This window comes from Lissotriton helveticus, chromosome 11 (genome assembly GCF_964261635.1).
Source record: "Lissotriton helveticus chromosome 11, aLisHel1.1, whole genome shotgun sequence".
Taxonomy (NCBI): Eukaryota; Metazoa; Chordata; class Amphibia; order Caudata; family Salamandridae; genus Lissotriton; species Lissotriton helveticus.
Window position 1 is genome coordinate 1,085,579,701 of NC_136072.1, and position 4,138 is coordinate 1,085,583,838.

Consider the following 4,138-nt stretch of genomic DNA (forward strand, 5'->3'; position numbering starts at 1 on the left):
CTTATATTAATAAGTTAAGTTTCCTTCATAGACACAGCCAAAGCAGAAGCATTATACACTTCCTTACATAGCCAAGTGCAGCCTAGCCTGCGGTTGTGCAGGCTTCCCTTCCATACAGCACAGGTATGGCAGCAGTAGCAGTACATGTGAACAAGAATTCCCAGGCATGCACATTAGTAACTAGCGTGTACAAATGCAGATACGGGTATCTACAAGAACATTGGACAACTGCTTTCGCTGATAAACTTAGTTTTAATTTCTTTTAGGTTTACATAAAGTATCATACGGTAAAAATGTATTACAATGTTCAGGGAAATGCAAACTTCATTGTAAATATACATAATTTCTCATGTTTAAAATTTCATTAAACAATATAAAAAGAGATGGTTTCCTGTCGACGCGTTTCGACACGTGAACTGTGTCTTCTTCAGGACTGTACCATCGGTATTCTGTAAAATGATAGTTGTAAACATATTTACTTTTTGGTTCTTTTAGTAGTGAAGCAGTATTCAATCATTCATTTCATATTAATAGTACCGCTAGTGAATCTTTCATATAAACTGATGTACCGCATAATTTCCATTGCGTGCTCACAGATTGACTATGAACCCATTATATGCATTTATTACATATAGTATCATAACATTGAGTTCTTGAGGTAGAACATAAACATGCTTCATGGCTCATCACCCTATCCACATTTATCATATACCATCATGATTTCTTTATTTATTCTGTTGATGAGGATTGGAAGTAAGCTTTTATAAAAATAAAGAGCTGGCATAGGTGTGTACTGTGCTGTACATATAGTGCATGCAAAAAAGGGGGTGGGAGGGAATACTTATTGAGCGTGGTGGAATATTTACATTACCAAAGTTAGCAGCGGTGCATTTCCCTATGGAAAGCGAAATCTGGCTTTGCCTAGCCTACTATACGTGCTAATCTAATAGGGGGGATTCGCTGATGGGCAATGGATCTTACACTAACGCATTACCTGGGTCAAGGGGATAGTTCAAGCGTGTAGATATTGACCCGCCCATATTCCTATATGAGTGACAAACAGACCAGAGGCCACATTACTTGCAAATATATATAGCGATACTGTATCTTTGCCTTGTCTGAGGTTGCCAGTTTCTATAGTTTATATTCCATAATCACATATTCAAAAAACTCTCACCTTCTAGTGTGTTAACGACTAACGTGGATATAATGTTGAAGTCTTGTTTTAAAAGCGGACAGAAACTGTGGGACCATTCAGGTCACGGTGAAACTCAGTATCTAAAAATGGTATATAAAAGAAATGTGTCATATTGTGTACCTACTTTAATTAAATGACACAAATGCGCTGCATCACAGCAATGATATATTTACCTTAAGGCTGATTTCTCGTGCCTAGTAGGAAGTGTCCCGCGTTTGGCCGCATACACTGTCAATTACTAAATAAACAATCAGAGAAGCAGTAGCAGTACATGCTTCTCTCACACATGGTAATGGTATTGGTACAGTACTGGCACCACAGTAGAACAAACTTCCTTATACAGATGAGATAGACCCAGCCTAGACTGAAGCAGTGCATGCCTTCCTTGCACATTGCACAGGTATAGCAGCAGTGCAAGCTTCCCTCTCACACAGGACAGGTACAGCTCTGGCTGCAATAGTACACACTTGTCCTTAGATGGATAAGACAGATGTAGTTATATAATCATCCTCTATGTCTATGACTACATTACGGAGGTGCAGTGATAGAAACCTGTTTTAATAAATGTCAACCAGAACTCAACGGCTGCTACACAAACTCTTAAGAATCAAAGATTGGACAAACTGTATGTGGATGGACTGCTAACACTGGAGGACAACAATGATCTATGTAAGCAGTGGCGTAACAATAGCCCCCACAGCCCCTGCGGTGCAGGGGGGCCCTTCAAGCTCGAGGGTCCCCCCTGGCACTGTGCATTGGTGGCTGGGCCCCTGGCCTGAGAGCTCTTGATTGGGTCCAGAGCGTAGCGGCCCCCTCCATGTACTTTGCGAGGGGGGGGCTCTAAAGTTTCGTTACGCCACTGTATTTTGTGACCACCCAATGCATGCAACATTATATTTACTACCCCAAATTCACAATTGGGTGTTCTCCGCTCACAGGTCATCCACTCATATCAGGAATCGCCTCAATCTGCTCAAGACGGGGTAAGTATATGGATCTACAACTCAAACTGTTCATGAAGTATTTACCATCTTGCATTTGCGACACAAAAGATGCCCATTTCAAAATTCAGAATATTGACTGTTAAGTTGAACTTTAGACAAGTGCGACCAGCTTTATTGTTCTTAGAGCTTTTATCTACTCCCATTGTATGTTTTATTTAACATGGTTTTTATCAGGCTATTTAGGATCGAAGTATTGAAATGCAATGATTCTTTTTGTCTGTTGTTTTATCTTGTTGAATTTTTCCTGTCATGCGTGTGTATGTATGCACTTGCACTTTTATGATTTGAATTGTTCAAATCGAATAAAGGTTCCTTGACTTGACTATTAATCAGATTGTATTCTTGCCATTATAGATGTTGTCAGTCTTTATAAATCCACAAGCACTGTATGTATTACATGGCAAGCAATACAATGATCCTCGAGATGCTAGGAGTAAGCCTCCATTATAACTTTTTCACCTGCACTGGAGGTATAGTTCAACATAATATGTCCCACTATACACTTGCCTTTTCATGGGCATTGGTTCTTGAATAAGAAATTCTTTGAATACACACCACCATGTAATATAATGGAGCAGATATATGAATGATATATTAATCATATGGCAGGTATAAATGGAAAAACACCACTAGGAGTACATAAACAAAATGAATATACAGGAATTAATATCAGATTACACATCATTTTTCCATGATCCAAGTGAAATTACTATATTTGGTAATTTAGGTCAAGAACAATACATTAGAGACAAACTACAAAGAAAGGATACCTAAGTCAACTCCATATTACATGGACAAAGCAGCCATCTGATCCAATCATAAATATAGAGAAATACTAAGTATTAATCTAAACTGTAAGGATAAAAGTTTTTTTTAGAAGTAATGGAACATTGCGGAGAGAGGGACTATGGGCCTTATTTATGAAGGCCTTGCGCTACCGGTGCGTCACTTTTTCCCATTTTAAAAGTGACGCACCGGTGGCGCAAGGCCTTCATAAATAAGGCCCTATGAATCTAGCCATATATTGAAGACCTTTACAGCAAGCAGACAAAGAACAAGGTACTTTTTTTTTTTGGTTGAAAAAAGACCAAAACTCAAATAATTCAAAAATACGATTCACTGAAATGGTTAATGAAAGACACTACAGCCAACCTTAAACCACTTCTATGCAGCTGCTCTGAACTTAAAGATAAAAGAAGACAAATTCTCAATTCATCAATCTTTTGGGTTTATATAAATGCCAATTCTGTTCCATATTTTAATGCAGTAAACAGAAAAACAGGATTCTCAAGCAAAGGAGGAAGAACGTACAAGGTAAAAGACTGACTCATGTGTAACAGTATATGTGTGATTTACATGATCATCTGTCGCTGCCAACTAGGGTACATTAGCAGCCCCATATAGCCACTCAAATACAAGAACCTTAGTACAGCATTAACAGGAATTATAGCATATTTTCAATTATTGAGAGTTACACTACATATAAACATCAAAGAGTTTTTTAATTCTTCACCATTGACCACATCCTCAGGAAAAATCTTGGAGAAAATCAGGTTCTAGGCCTCAGACAGAGGGAGAGATTTTGGATCTTGAAACTGGATACAGTTAAACATGGCTTGAATAAAGAGTTAGAACTGCTGCACTATTGGCTTTAAAAACCTTCTTTCTGCTCCCTGTCCACATTGTTATCAGTTGACTAAAGGTGATACATCATTAATGGATATATAGATGGACAATGCAAGAAATCAAACTTTCCATACAGCGCATTGACAGTTTTGTCATAATCAGGGATATCTTTTCCATTCTAGTTTATATGAGCATAACCTCAGTCCACCGGTGTCACGACCCTTGCAACTTGAGTAGAAAGCACAGGGAGTTCAATCCTGCCTTCTTCTCTTCTAGGTGGTCATACTTCCTGAATCGCACCGAGGAAAGT

At 38.5% G+C, this 4,138-nt stretch overlaps 1 long non-coding RNA gene across 1 annotated transcript; it reads right to left on the minus strand.

Annotated features, from left to right (window-relative positions):
• Positions 1-241: 241 nt before the first annotated feature.
• On the minus strand, positions 242-1,401 carry LOC144791518 (uncharacterized). The gene is made up of 3 exons (XR_013602409.1): positions 1,372-1,401; positions 1,178-1,278; positions 242-449 (listed from the first exon to the last, which is right to left on the minus strand). It is a non-coding gene; the product is annotated as an uncharacterized LOC144791518 (long non-coding RNA).
• Positions 1,402-4,138: the final 2,737 nt, after the last annotated feature.